A 16,994-nucleotide genomic window follows, 5' to 3' on the forward strand; every position below is an offset into this window, starting at 1 on the left:
ATGAAAAAAAAATCCATTTATTGAGTAAATATAGAAAGGCAATACTGCTTTGTCTAAGCTATCTAACTTAAGTAACTGATGAATTAAGTGCCTAAGACTGGAAAAAGGCAGACATAATATCTATCTCTAGAGCAACAGGGGGAAAAGGCTGCAGGCAATTATAAACCAGACAGCTTTTGTTACTAGAAGATATGTGACAAGAAGAGTAAGAGGAACGATTAATAAGCATTTGAACAATAATGATGACATAAGCATGAGGCAACATGGAAGTCTCAGAAATGGATCACATTAAATCACTGTATTATACAAGACAGTCATAGACTTTTAGGTTATGGAAGAAGTACTCCACAGAGATGCCTTCCATATGCCATGTCTATTACATCTTAACATTGGTAGTATTTTGACCCTGTATTACATAGCAGCCTTAAAAGCAAGATAAAATCCTCTAAATAATATTATTATACATTGAATATGAAACCGAGTGTCTATTAAAGAAGAAAAACATATTGGTAGAAACTTTATTAATTTTATACACAACAAGCAAATGAGTAGAAGTCTTACTAGAACTATTGGATTTTGACCTTGCCTGTTGGAGAAGTCATTGATTTGATGTCTATCCCATTTCACCAGTGTTCATCTCTTAGTCATGCAACTGCTTAAGAAGCTGCAAGAGGAGAACTGAAGATGAAACCAGACTGTAAAATGTTAAAGCAAAACAGTAATTGACCGAATTATGCAATGATGTAGTAAAATAAACATATAGCACTAACTAAAACATTATTTTTGCAACCTACTATTTCAAGGTTGGAATTTTAATGAGTTTAGTAACTTCAGCAATGTAAAATTTCTGTGTTTAATTTGTTGAAATAAATCTAATTCATAAATCAGTTACATAAACTCCGTCCCCGCACTGTTACCTATTACCTATGAAAAATGTACACAACTCAATTTCAGAGTTATTGGTCTTTTAAATTTTATTTCTACTGCACCCTCACAGCTCTGTTCTCCAAAATCTGCCAGTCATTCAGAGAATGAAGTAGCTATTCATTGTCTTATATTTGGTCTAACAAAGTGTCTATTAGTTGTCTTACACTATGTCTATCCATCTTTTCCAAGAGGAAAAGAATAAAAAAGTGAAGCCTGTTTGTTTATGAAGGGTCTTGTCATTGTGTTTCTTAATATACATGTTCTTGTAAATTTATGTTTGAGTCAAGAAAAACTAGGTTAGGAAGTTTTCAGAGCTCTTTGTTTCTGCAGATTCCCCTCCCCCCCTCCCCCCCTGAGATATGATCAAAATCGAAAGAAAGGTCTGCACAGAGATTTTATTTTTTTCCTAAACAAAGTAACATATTTAAATACTGTTTTCATACCAGAAATACAGATATTCTAAGGTCTGAACACCAAGGTCACTGAAGTTAATATTGAAATCTTGAACATCAAAATTAATCACATACTTTCAGAAGCAGTTTTATAAATTTATTTACTTTAGTCATAGGTTTTCACTGGACACTTTTAGCTGGACAGAAAAAAGATTTAAACTCTTTAGCTGATGCATTAAGTTTATTGTTGACTGATGAGTGTCATGACCCAAGATATAATGTATCTAGTCATGTATGGAAAATTCATCTTAGTTTGGATAAGCATGACTGCTTTCATTGCTTCTCTTTCAGAGGTTGCAGAAAAGAATGTGCCATCTAATCATCAGTAAAAGTGCAGTTGCCATGTTATACTGGTTTTAACACTTTTGGGACAAAAAAAAAATAAATTAAAATTACCCTAGTCAGCTTCCAAGAAAATGGTACATGTAGCTATCTGACAGGTAACTGGAGGCAGTCCATGACATTTGAGCTTGTCCTGGTGAGTTAACCAAAGTGAATTTGAACATGCAATGGAATATTGAGCACCCAAAATTTAATTGTGGCAATTCTTTCTAGTGCGTACGCATTTAAAAAATAAAAGACTCAAATGCATAAAGTTGTGCAGACTGTCAGCAAAGCCCTATAAAGGATAAATGAAGAATAGGGAGAACAATATTTGAATAGGGTTATGGAGAAGTAGTAGCAGGGAAATAAAGGTATTAGCACTATACATCTTGTAAGTGTTCACGTTAAAGTGAGCTATAGTAGGATCCATTATAATTATTAGAAAATATTAGGCACTTTTAGGTGGTGTGATGTATCTCCTCCTAGCAGTGACATCACACACTACAGATGGTGCCTTTAAAGTGTCTATTTCCCTCTAACTACCAAAGTAGTACAGGATGACTTACTCAAATCAACATATATACCAAGTAGATATACAAGATTACATGACGTTAAACCTGCTTTTAGGGTCTTTAGTGCCTTCAACACATCCAGTGTGCTTTAATTGGATAATATATATCATTGTTATACTACATTAAAAAAATTAATAAATTTTGAGTTCATTGCTTATATTAAGAATTTTTTTCCTACTATCTGACAGTTTATTTAGATTCATTTAGTAAACATATATTTAATAAATATATAAGTTTGAATGTTAAAATAGACATGCATTGCCTTCTTATCTAATACTAAATATTATTAATTTAAACACCATTGTTAAGTTACCATTCCTATCCAATTGTTATTGTCAGAAGTTATTTAAATATCTCTGTATTTTTTACTTCATAAGGTGGTTATATCTATAGCTTTTCACAGTAATTAGAGTCTCTTGGGAGAACTGGTGCTCAGTAGATACTCCTCTTTTTTACCAATAGCCACTCATGACCTAGTGCAAAGCATAAAGATGTTTCAAGGAGCAGACGGGGACTCTGTTTTTGTCAGTCACAGACAGGTCAGACTAAAGATCTTTCTTGTCCCGTGACCTTTTCATTCTTTGCTCCAGAATGTCTCAGTTCCAAAAGGCATAGTAAAATGTTCCGTGCTGCTGCACATCCCATGCATTTCTATTTTGTGCTTTAAATTCCATCAGGCTGTGGTAAAATTTGGGCAAATGATCAAAATATTAGATACTTCTGAAAAAAAAAAAAAAAAAAAGGAGGTTAGGGGGATCCTCTGCTTGTAATTCATTAGCTAGATGAAAAGAAGGCGAGGTGTAATAGACCATGAGTCCCAAGGGATGCCTGAAATTTCCTGAGCACGTGCTGTGCCATTCATAGACAGAAAAAAGGAGCTCAGTTAACCAGACTGGTTTCTCACCTGGAGGTTTTCTATTGGTTTTAGTGAAACTCGGGCATTTTCTTTGGGAGAATTTAGTTTCTTCCCAGTGCTGAAAACATAAAATTCAAGCCAAGCACTGTCTAAAATATGTGGAATGGATCTTACCTTGTAGATTTTTAATTTATATGTCTTTTTTGCTCTTGCTATCATTAAGACAGGGATTTTGCCTTTTAAACTGTCTTGCTGAACAATAGTTCTGGAATAAAAGTAGAAAGTACTCATAAATTTAATCTGGAGTCCAGGAAGAAAAAATAATTTTCTTTTTCCAGGAAAGAAAACTCCAGTTTTATCATCCCAGGGTTTTAAGCAATTGATCCTTCCTGACTGTCTAGATAACTCATGCATTCCTCTCTCACTAATAAGATGTCCTTTCTTTCTTCATAATGGAGGAACTAACAAGACAGACTTCTAATTCTTCTCTTATCCAGTCTAGACTAATAAAAGGCATATACTAATTAGAAATTATGGCTAAACCAGCTTAATTATGTTACTGTGAGGTGTTAGTTAAGGAAAATAAAACCCATGGTCCTTCCACCAGCTAGTTTTTGGAAAGAAAAACAGATCAGATCTTAAAAAGCCCCTTCAAAGCTCATCACAATCTTTGTTCCAAGTGCAAGGTCATATATTTTACCCTTCAGTAATCACAAGCAGATAGGAGAGCAGATATTTTTTTGTTTTGTTCTCATATCACTTTAATGTTTTGGCAGGGGGACAGAAGAGGAGAAAAGTCTGCATATCAAATACTCCTCTCATCAGCTAAAGTGTTTTCAGAGGTGTTCACATCCCAAAGGGAAGGAGCCGGGATAGAACAGCGCACCTACTGCTCCCACAGTGAGGCAACATGCAGCACTGCAGCAATAGCACAAAGTGCAGCCTTTCTTCTGGAATATTAAGCATCCTCCTTAACTAGTTCTCTGATAAGACAACCACATCTTCAAATTTAATTTTATAAGTATTTGAAGCTTTCAGACTTGCTTTTTAACCCAAGTGTGTTAAACAAATGTCATTGGGTATTTAAGTTTTCCCAAGTAAGCCTATGAAGGTTTGTTCTGCTGATGTGTATCTCTAGTTTATAAACTCTTGCAGCTTTTTTACAAATCATACTGTTTGACAGCTTAGACTACTGTTAGGAGGAGTTTTTTGGTGGGTTTTCGTTTCCTTTGAGTTCTTTGTTTCAGATCAGTGGAGATATTTTTTAAAATCTAAGGTGATATGGCAGTTGTTGGCAATATCAGATATTATGAGAGAATACAAATTACTAATTTGTTGCTGTGGAGTCAGTGTTTGTTGCCCTAATAATGGAAGTCTAGTAGTTAGAAAGGCCAAGAAAGCTAATGGTATCCTAGACTGCATTAGGCAAAGCATTGTCAGCAGGTTGAGGGACATGATCCTTTCCCTTTACTCAGGACTGCTGAGGCAGCATCTGGAATGCTGGATCCAGTTCTGGGCTCCTCAGTACAAGAGAGACATAGACATACTGGAGAGAGTCCAGCAAAGGCCCACAAAGATGATGAAGGGACTGGAGCATCTCTCCTATGAGGAAAGCCTGAGAGAGCTGGGACCGTTCAGCCTGGAGAAGAGAAGGTTCAGGGTATCTCATCAACCCGTTCAAATATATGAAGGAAAGGTCTGTAGAAAGATGGAGCCCGGCTCTTTCCAGTGGTGCCCAGTGACAGGACCAGAGGCAATGGGCACAAACTGAAACACTGGAGGTTCTGTCTGAACATCAGGAAACACTTGGTGAGGGTGACAAAGCACTGGCACAGCTTGTCCCACTGCCCGTTTCGCATATCTCATTTCTCGGAGATATTGAAAAGCTGTCTGAAGATTGTCCTGGGCAACTGGCTCTAGGTGGCCCTGCTTGAGCAGGGGCATTGGCCCACATGACTGTCAGAGATACTTTCCAACCTTAAGCATTCTGTGATTTTATGATAATTGTTCTATTAGAAGCCTAGATTATTTTCCAAAAAGTTTCATATTATCTAAACTATACAACCATTCTTAGATATTTTAGTTGGCCTCTGGCTGTGATAGTCAACATCATGTAGCTGGTGTAAAGCAAATGAAAAATCTCTAGTTTCAGTAAAGAGATACAGATATTTTAATTCCACCAAGTAAGCCTGTTGAGATAGTTGTCTAGAGACAATTAAGATGATGGTAGAGACAAGGCAGAAAGAGCTTTTTTAAAAATATTTTTTTATTTTGATTTTATTATATTATGACTTCTTATAACATAAGACAGGCATGTCTTTTCAGTGATCATACTGTATCTGATTAAACTGAATGCAGTAGGCATTTAATTCCATGTAGGGTACAATCCCAGTATACAAACTGGTCTCACAGTGCTCCTAGATTTCTTGTGAGTACCATGAGACTAAGAATGTGCCTCTTTCAGCAGCATGAGCTGTGATAAGGTATATAGTATGGCTCTAATGGAGAAGTGTCTTCCACATTCTCCTACAGCAAGATACTGTGGACAGTGACTGAACCACAAATTTCCTGGAATACCAAGCATAGTCAGTTCATTTTGGGGTTGGGGCCACTGAAAACATGGCACATTTCAAAGAATGTAAGACCAGAAAGAGTACATGATGGTCTAAATTAACCTTGTACTTCACAGCAATCATAAGGTCTATATAGACTCTAACAAATCCAAATATTGGGCAAAACAAAGCTTTTCATTTACTGGCATACATAAATGAAGTCAGAAGCAAGGAAAAATAGATAACAAAACATACTGGAGGAGAAAATCTCTTCAATCACAAAAAGCAGATTAGGTGAAGTATATCAGATGATCCCAGGCAAAGCAGAAAAATCCTCTCACCTGCTGCAGAACAAGGTAGAAATTCAGAAAAGCTCTAAATATACCAACTGATTCTCCTCTCAAGCTTGTCATTTATGATTAAATGGAGCTCCCAGATCCAATATGGGAGGGATTTCAGATCACAGAGTAAAACACAAATACAGATGTCTACATGTTTGGTGTGTTTAAATTCCAGTTATAGTCAAGGAAGGTCAAGGTGCTGGATCTTCTTGCCTATGCATATGCTCTTAATGCCACTTGTAACACTCTTGGGTAACTGGGTCAGTCTGTGCACAACTGCGGATCTCCTGTAGATGTGGTGCTATATCTGCCAGCCACATGTACTATCTTAGCTACTTTGGAGCATCACAGATATGCCTGTGTTTAGTCAATTGAATTAAGTCTTTTACTCTCATACCAAGTCTTGTTTTGCATATCTCACATTTCTCCAGATCTGGAATCATTTTTTTGCCCTTCTCTGAAATGCAGTAGATGTAGCAATTCCACTTCTTGTATGTCTTGAATTCCAAAATTTTAGAAGACCTTAAAGTAGACTTATCAATATTGTGCCCAGAGCCTCAAATTATTTCACATCATGGTCATTACTACTTCTAGCAGTAGTAGAGGATGAAATAATGAAATTCGGTTCAAACAGCTGACTCAAGGAAATAGTTAAAGATTTTGTTTTATGATTGGTACAGATGTTGATATAAGAAAACACCCCTAACATTATATTTTGAATAGTCTTTACCAAATTGCAGTATTACATTTAAGCAGCTGGTGTGAGAAAATATTTGCCATCTTTCTATATGCAAAGATTTATACTTATGCATTCCTTCAGTGTAATGTGGGTTTAGATGTCAACTAAGATATGAATTATAGATCACTGATTAATGATTTTAAAAGACTTCTTAGTAAGTCAGTGCATACTGATGATTTGATCAGTTTTTTTAATGTACGTCTTCATGTTCTTTCTGGAAAGGTCCTGGATTTTGTCAGCTTGTGAACTTTGAGTTTATTCTAAACCTTGGATATAATGACCCACAGCAATGTTGTTACTGCAGCTGAGATAAGTGAACATGATTGTTTGCCTTTCTTTTTGTCAGTTTAGAACTAAGACACTTTTTATTTACATGTCTCGTACTACAGTTTTATAACCAAAGTGATTGTGAAACTATCTGTACATTTTTTACACAAAACTGCTGTAAAATTTGTAGAAAACTAGTCTCACGATCATATTCACCGTTAATGGGAAGATGTAAGAAGGCAACACAGGAATGACTTCTGGATTCATTACTATTCATTAAATAGTTAATGTTATAAGGATCTTCAAATCATTCCCAGCCAGAAAGGAGAAGAAATAAGTTAAAGATTGAGTTTCAATTCTAACTACAAGGTACAAGAACAATCATCTATAACAATGCAGGAAAACAAACAAGATAGACTAAAGAAAAAGCTTGTGGTGGGTGCCATGTATCAGAAGATGACTGAATCAGCAATGTTATACTGATGCAGAGAACACAAATGATATTGTGGGATGTGTAAGAGTGCAACCTAAAGGTAATCTTCAGCAGTGATAAAATTTCCACTGAGATACTGTGTCATACTTGGGGAAATCTGTTACAGTCTGTGCATTTCTAAGATGTAAACAAATTTTAAGAAGTCCAGAGGGGAGCAATGCATATGATCACAGTTCTAGAAATTTTCATTTCTGAGGAGAGACTGACCAGACTAACTTCAAATACTCTAGCAAACTAGAAACTAATGGGGCATGACACATAGTTCCAAGAAAGAATAAAATTAACTGTTTTCCTTTCCACTGTGGGCTTGAGAAGAAATATTGGGTTGCCATTGAAGCAAAGCAGCTTCTTTGTTAGGGCGTAGCACAATAGTCTTCAAGATTAAGAGGAAAAGAATATTTTGCTGCTTCAAAGAAGAAGAGTGTAACATTTTCTCTGTAACAACACTGAAAAGGACAATAGGTTGCGGGGGGGGGGAAAGCCAGACAAGTAGAAAACGTTAGGGAAATGAACCAGTGGATAATATGGAGACCTGTGGCTTCTTATCCCCCATATGTCTTCAAGAATGGAATGACAGAAATACTAGGAATGACATAGCACCAAATGCAGGTTTAACAGCCAGTCATCTAGGGTAGGTTATCAGAAAAAAACACCCTGTGCACTTTATGTAGGCTGAGGAAGCACACCTTATGTGCAAAGCCAAGGATTTATTGCTAGTGTAATTAAAGTCTTAAAAATCCAATCAAAGAATTATTATTAGTCCTGTTACAATGTTATAGTCCAAATTATCCAATTATTACAGCTCATTCCCAATAACGATACTGTTAAAATTGATGTACAGTTTTCTCTTTTCTCTGGTGTTATGTTCACCTTTCCTATATTCTTCTGAGTTCAAAGATCAATGAAAAAAGAGAGAGGGTTAGAGCGAGTCATTAACATCCCAAGTTATTTGCCAAAGGAGTTTAATGTTGATGTTGATGGTTTCTTACTCCTTGCTCTAGAGTCTGCTTAGAGTAATATTTTTTTTTATGTTTTCAAATGTGCATTACACCTTAACCTCCTTCTTCAGGGGTTCACCACTCCATTTTAAATCCAGATAGACTATGTATATGTGGTTTACTCATGTTGGATATGTTTTCCTTGTTCTCTTTGTTATCCTTATGTTATAAGCAAATTATACCCAACTCCCAAGGCTGCTTTTCTTTAATGACCGGTAACTGACCGTTCATGACAGGGCCTGGGTCCTCTGGCTTCATCCATTGCCTTGTACTTTCAAGGCCTTTGCCACCATTTAGTGCTTGTATTTTGGGGGAACCCTGATAAATTCCTTTTTTTCCTTCACAGCCTGCAACCTGTGATTTCCTGATAATACAGCTAACATTTATTAAAACAGCATTCTCAGAAATAAATATTCCATTAATACTTAGTTCTCTGAAAACAATGATGTACTGGAAGGCACATATACATACAGACACTTACGTGGGCAGACGCGATGCTCTGGTAACCACTTGCCACCAATATCTGGTAGTTACAGGAATTATCACTGATGCATTATCAGAATTATTCTACAAAGGTAATTATAGCTAATTGTAGTAGGAAAAGGATTAAATACATTCTGAAGATGTCTTTTAACACTATAATTCTGTTGTATACTCTGTACCACAATGATGGACTTCTGCCTCAGGAGGCAGAAGTTATTTCAAGGAAAAAAACGAAATTATGCTTCCTATGTAGTAATGGTTAATAATAAGGTAGTGTCTATTCCTATTCCAACTGTGACACTATCTAAAATAAGATTTAGTATCTGTTGAAGCAGATACTGCTATGATAGCAGAAAAAAAGCTGTATGAGCACATGTTATGGCATAGCAAGAAGCCTATACTGCCAAAAAAGCATTATGGTCTTATTGTACATTCTTCAGTAATAAGCTGTGATGAAAAACTTATAAAAATCAGTTTTGTTTTGAGCAAAGTGTTCTAAAGTTGTATAGAACTTAAATGTAAGACTTTGGAAAATTTTAAATATTAGCACATCAAATTAGCATGCTTTGCCTTACATATTGAACAGATTTTCTGCCTATTCTCTCATTAGAATGGTAACTATATTACCATAAATCAAGGTCTCCATAATTTTCTGTGAACAGTGGGTACATAGTACAAATATTGAGACAATTTTACAAAATGACTTATCAGTGCTATTACAGTTAGAAACTGTAGCGGTTTTGTGTCAATATGTATGTGATCTCACATCATGACTTTAATGAGTGCGAAGATGGCATTGACATGCCCTGCTCTAAGAGTGACGATAACCTTATGACACTTTGCAGGAACACACAACATGTGACAATCAGAGACAAAATTCAAAGCTGTACCAATGTAACCTGATGTGAACTCTTCTGGAAACACTGAGTCATGGTAGGGAGCAATGGTTAGACCACCCATCTGAAAGGATTGCAAAGACAACTCAGATACTCTCTAGAGGTCTGAATTCTTATCTGTGTGACAGTACTTTTCATCACATACTGTCATGCCAGCTGTACAAAACAACCTACCAAAAATATGTGTATATATATATTTAATTATGGTATACTTAATTGTGTAAAGCATTGGTGAGTAGGATTCTTGTCTGATTTATACAACATAAAAGATGTTCATTCCATGAAAAAGAATTTCACTATGAAAGTGCAAAACCAATAAGAAATCAAAATCAGTATTTCTATGAAACTTTGCTTATTTTTAATGGATAATTTGGAAGGTAACAGTGGACATAAATTGGAATTTTACTACCACTTATTTTGTATAGTTAACATTAAAATAGAGGGACACAATTTTTAAAGCTTCAGAGTGTCAACAATTAGTTGTCCTAGATATGATTCTCCAGTCACAAGCAGATATAAATCATTAATGATACTTGTGGCAAAAGAACAGTGATGAACTGTGCATAATTTAGTTTCTCTTTCACCCTGTCACTCTGATAAGTCTTGCCTTTGTAAAACTGATTATCTGTGAGATCCCTGTTGAGTCTTCACCTATGAGATCCCTATTGTACAAGAGGATTTGATTCACATTGTTCAATCTTTAAGAGGTTCTTTCAAGACATGGAGGGAAATCAGTTATCACAAATGAGGAAATACACAAGGCATTGCAAAAGAAGTATTTCTTTTTGCAGCCACAAAAAGGTATAATAATACTAAAAGTGGATTATTCTAATCAGTGGGTCCATGGGAAAAAAAATAAAATGTTGAGCTGTATTTATTTGAAAGAAATTCCAAAAACTTTACGATCGTTTTTAAGAAATCCTGGTATTGTTGTTATTGTATAGGCTCAGCTGCCTGAAAATGTGGTAAATGTTATGTGAAAAATGCAGACATTTGCAACTTGTATTAGAGTGTGCACTGTTCTCCGATTCATAGAATAAATATGAATGAATGCATTCTATTTACTAATGCTCCAAATTGGTAAAAATTTATATGAATTAGAGGAGGTAGATGGCTGAAACATATTGTTTGTCTTCTCTGTCGTAGGAAAGCAACTACTAGCAATACAACTCATATGCCTGCAGAGTGAGTGAGTATTTGCAAGTTACCCAAATACAGTATTCCGTGGAAAAAAAAAGTTAATGAAAATGCTCAGTGAGAAATCAGTATATAAGGTTTTTGTTAGTTCAAGGTTTTAATTTCTTAAGCATGGGAAAAAAATGATCACTTTCTAAAGCACTCAACAGTTACAAAGGCAATTTTTAAAATGTCTGGAAATTTCTGTAACGTATAGGGAAATAATTTCTACAGGAAACAGAAATTCATCCAGAGTTTATTAACACTTTCTCAAACTCATTGGAAAAACTTCAAATGCTCAATTGTATTCCAAAATTGTAAAACCATTGAACAATCAGATAGTGATATAGGGATTATATCATTATAGGGATTATAGGGAAACAAAAAAAAAAAAAAAAAAAAGAACTCATAGTTTCAAATGGGCAAACACCTTTAGTACCTCATGAATTTATGAGGTATTTTTAATTCCTCCTCTGAATCCTTACAGAGAAGAAAGAGTATTATCCGAGGTCAGAGAATGGGGAAAACGTTAATAATTATGATCTCATATACTGTGAGTGCAAATGATCCCAATGTTAGCACTGAAATCATTAATATGAACATTCATTTTGTAGCAGCAGCTCATTTGTTGCAGCTAGAATTGTCCCTGATATATATTTAAGGATAAAGTGGTGTGAAATGGTTCTTTGTAGAAAGTGTTGGCTACAAAATGTGTGAAACTGGAAAAAGATATAATTATGTGAGTCTGATGTATACAAAACTGAGGACAGGGTTTCAGGTGAAAAAAAATCAAAGGAAAATATATTCGTGGTCAATGTTTTTTAGTCTAAAATGAAAAATACGAAGTAGATAAACTATACAAAGGTTGAAAAACACAAATAGTGCCCTTTTATCATATGTAAAACAGATTTGTCTTTTCTACACAGATCATATTCTTTAGATACAATCTGCAGAGCTGAAATTACTAACTAAATATTAGCCTGATGATCGTTTCAAAAATACTTTTCTGACCTTCAGAATACTGATCTGCAGAAGAAACATACTTGTCCTTTTTCCTTTAATTCCTGGGGTTTTCTGTGGAAAGTTGATTGCTAGAAGGTGTTGTCAATAATTTATAGTAATTGATAATGTTTATATACATGGAATATAATTTTTCATCAGTTAGACTGAAATTCTCCACAATGAGATAAGAGAGGGAAAAAATATATCTCTTTTAGTTATTTGTAAAAGAGAAAGGATTTAATAGTTCTATAGGTTTTTATTTTCTCTCAGACCAATTTTTAAAGTCCCCTCCGCAAACAAAATCTGAACTTGGCCTGATGTATTCTTTGCAGATGGAGTGATGCACTTCACTTGTAAGAGAGAAGCAGCAATATGTTTATTGATATAAAACAGCGATTTAACGAAGTTTGATAGTAAATGTGACAGCGGTTTAACAAGATTTGATAGAAAGGTACACTTGATAATTTACTGCATAGAGGACAGGTCAGACAAAACTGTCAAGGACACCCCCACATTGAGTCACGAGGTTCAGAAAGGACCCCTTTGCATTCTAAACTCCTTCTCAGAGGGGAGTTTAGGCATGGCTGGATCCAGACTTAGTCCCAGACTTGGTCAATGGTTTATGTCTAAAGGATTATATATGCCCAATCAATCCTTTATATCACTTAGCTAAGATTTCAAAGTTTTAGTGCACTTATTCCCAATTCACTTACCTAATATCTGACACAATAAGGATTCCCTCAGCCTCACGGCATAACCTTGAGAGGCGTCCCTACTCAAGGGGAGCTCCTGGCATGCAGCCTGCTGCTGGGAAGGAGAGCTCAGCGGGCCCTGGGCTGTCCACTATTTAAGGAGTAAAATGGTTGACTGACAGTCATATTTGCGTACCAGCCATATTTTGGTTGATGGATGCCCAACTAGCCCTTGGCTATTGTGGTGTTATCTGTCTCCCCTGAATGCACTTTGAGCCGGATGCAGCCGTCACGACCAGACACATCCATTACGACTGCCACTGGTGGTTCTCCCTTGAGCAGGGTTACAGGACATAAAGGTCAGGTTGGGGAGGCAGAACACACTACCACAGTATTTTATCACACAAACTAGAGCCTGTATCTGGTTTTGTTGTACATTGGCACAGGGGTGACACTTGCCATGGAGGCAGCAGGGTCCATTCCCACCAGTCATCTATAACCCACTGATCATGGGAGTACCCCTTCCCCACCAGGCTAAGTGTGGAAGACACACGTGCTGGCACCAAACACGGTGCCATGACACACCAGGATGGGAAGCACGCTAAGCCCACACAGCAGCCACCTCCATCACTTTTAGAGCCACCACTGCATTGATGAATTGGGACGAGCTGGAATAACCTACATGTTCCACCCATTGGGCTAATGGAATATAGATAATGAGGCAGCACAGAGTCATAACATCTTCTTCACAGGCATAAATCTTGTAGGATTTATTAAGGTGTTTTGTCACAAAGCCTACATTACAATAGCCCCTTTTTCTTGTTTAGTTTCCTGCTACTTAATACAACATAGAAGAGAATTTTTTAAAACTTCAGTTATATCACTAAGCTTTCCTGGTAGGTATGCTTGAGATCAAGGTGATTTTATAAACTCATACCAAGAGTTATCATGCATCATTGGCAAGAAAAATGCCTGTTTATTTGTGGTAAAACAGAACAGAGGTAAGACTATAACTTACCTATAACACAATCATGTTGTTGCTCAGAGGAAATCTTTATTTTTCTTTCTGCAGTCATTCTTTGTGAAGAAATGCTAATATAAAATATAAAAATAGGAGTTTGAACTTTTAAGATAAATAAATGAAAGAAGGTATTAGTATATTTTTAGTTCTAAACCAAAGAATAGGCAAATCTGATCCTTTAATGCTAATTTCCTCAAAATGAGCTTTTCTATCTAACATAATTTTCTTTTCCATGCTCCTCTTTCATATTTTCATCTTTGTCATTCTCCATTGCTTCATCTCTCCATTTTATCTCTCAATGTGTTCTTATATCCCTTCTCTTTCTCATTCCCTCCTCCCACCTTTTTTTTTTTTTATTCTGGATTTTTAAGTAATCCTGACTTACTTTCAAATAAGAAAGAATTATAAAATTAAATTAAAACCCAAGAAAGTCTTTTTTCTACAGAATTGGGACTAGGGCCCTTTCTTAAATTACCTCCAGAGCATACAAAAAAAAACTACCAAAGAAAACCAAAATAACAAATTGGTATGAGGGAATGCAACACTGAAACCAATGCATAAAATATTAAAATTTGGAGGTTGGGAAAGTGAGGAAGGGACTTGTGTTCTTTTTCTAACTCCCATCTCTTTCCCCATCTTAAAGTTAAAAAAACCCCACAGGATAATCGCTCACACTGTCCAGAAGATTTACAAACACATATGCTAGGGAGAGTTTCAGATGTGTTTCCCACCATCATCACAAAAAAAAAAAATATTCATAATTCTTTCCTTGGTCATTCACGTTGTCTGTGTGTGCTGTTGGATACAGTGCTGGCCTCTATACTCTCCATATAGGGCTGTAAAGTTAGGTGTCCAACCTCAATTTCAGAATTCTGAGAATTAGGCACCAAATCATGAGACAGAGAACTAATGAGTCTACAGATCCTTTTGTGGGCACAGACTTTGGTGAAATATCACAGCTTTTGAACATAATGTTTCAAAATGCTCCAGGTACAAGCTGAAGGTCTTACCTATGTAAGTTAGAAGAGATTCTGAGACAGACCACTGCTGCTGTTAGCCAGGTGAAAGCAAGTTGTTTGCAAATGTTAAAGCAGCAAGTGATAGAAAAGTTGGGTAAGCTAGAATTCAGACAGTATTTAATGGACTTTTACTGGTGCAGTTAATTCTGAAAATCTACTGTTGCTATTTTAACTCTACTTTTACTATAGACAGTAGTATAAAAGATGATACCTTTTTTTCAGAACTCAGCCTTGCTGAATTATTGCCTAAACTATGTACAGTGAAGTTCAGCCTTATTTAAATTTTTTATATGTACTTTACTGTGAAGGGAATAGTTTCTAGCAGCAACTCCACAGCCTATCTTGTGTAATTTATAAGTTAAAAAAAAAAAAAGGCTGATTAAAAAAAGGTTCCCTATATACAAACTTAGTACTCTGCTGCACATCTTAAAAACACAGATTTTCCATAATATGAATTACTGAGTCTAGTTTAGCAAGCAGTGAATTTGATTTCTAAGAACATCTGTCAAAGGTGGGATCATTAACTAAGTTAATATACCCTTTGGCAATTAATGGATAATGCCTTTGTCTCATTAAGAGAAAACTTTAGATTAGATTTAATGCATATATGTCACAAATGCCAGAATATGTACTTGTCTTGGGATTCCCAAAGTTTGAGTGAGGGGAAAAAGAATTAGTTAATATTTTTAAATACATCTAAAACTAACACTCTACTCATTGTTTTCAAATTAACTGTTCTTTGATGTTGCTTAAATTTGCACAATAAATTCATAATCAAATCCCACCTAATATTGTCTCAAGTGTAAATAATTTTTAATTTTCCACACACCTATGTTTAAAAAATACTTTTGTCTGGTAGAATTATTTGAAAAAAGATTTTGAGCTTATTCTAGTAGCTGTTTCAGCTGAGTCTATAGAAACAGAATATTTATAAATAGTATATTTAAGAAAAAATCTGCATAGATTTTCATAGATTGTTATTGGTTTTTTCTTTCTTAACCTTTTAATTTGAATATTTCTTAAACTTTTGCTAAGTTCATCACTTCTCCACTTAATGAAATGTATTTAAAGGATTCCCAATATATTTCTACTGTGTCCTGTTTGTGGAAGCCATCTTGCCTCCCAAACTATCTTTATGGACAGCGGGAGCTAGTGTTCTTTTGAAAAAAAAAAATTGCAAAAACATGGATGTTCTCAGAGCCCAGTTAGAGGGAAGGGAAAATATAATAGGTTCTCAGAGAGAAAGGCAAAGTGTCTTACAACTGCTGCAAGTGCTTCAGTTCAGCAGTTTCTTAGAGGATGTTCAACAGCCTTTTTGAAAATGTTCCTAATTTGTTCCTCTCCTTTTTATGCACCTTTTTTCTCTTTGTATATGTGTTTCTCGTTGGTATGCTTTGGTTGTTTTTTTTTTAATTTCCTTTCCAGTATACACCTTAAGAAAACTTAATAAATGTTCTCTATTATGTCCTTAAAAGTAATGAGTTTCCTTCCTTTTTGGAGGGAAGCTTAAAATTTTAACCTTTTTTGAGAACAAAGATTATTTTTGTCTTTTTTTCAGAATCAAAATATGCTCCCATCTCTGTGGAATGTGCACTTTTTGAAATGGTTCTAAAAATACATGAAAGGATGTAATATTTTTGTTCTTGGCCTGTCTTATCCACTGCAAAGAACAGAACAGTACAGGGAAACACAGGAGAGATCTACAATCAAATTGCTCTCACTGAACACGAAATCAAGATATTTCAAGGAGAAAGCTTCTGCAGAAGCAACTTTCATGTGGGTGTTGGAGTGTGAAGAGAGTCATCGAGGGAACTAGACTTCTAACAGAACAGCTGAGGAGTTAGATCTCAAGGTGATACTGTAATGTGCAAAAGCCCATACTGAAAATCATATCTGCAGCATTCTGGTAAATTGCGAAGTATTACTGACTACAAGACAGAGTTGAGTATGAGGGTGTGGGATTTAGAATGCAGTATATGTGTTTTATAGATTTTTTTTCTTCTCTGATCTATGATGCTTGAGGGATGGTTGAAAGAGCTGGTGCTCTAGTAGCCCCCAAGTCCCTCCATTCCTGACATACACAAGCTTAAATGGCCACTTCCCATAAACACAGGACCACTAAGATAAGGAGCATGTGACCTTTCCTTATTTGGTGGGAGCACAAATTTTTCAATTTTACTAGGC

The sequence above is a fragment of the Accipiter gentilis genome, chromosome 16 (genome assembly GCF_929443795.1).
Source record: "Accipiter gentilis chromosome 16, bAccGen1.1, whole genome shotgun sequence".
Taxonomy (NCBI): Eukaryota; Metazoa; Chordata; class Aves; order Accipitriformes; family Accipitridae; genus Astur; species Astur gentilis.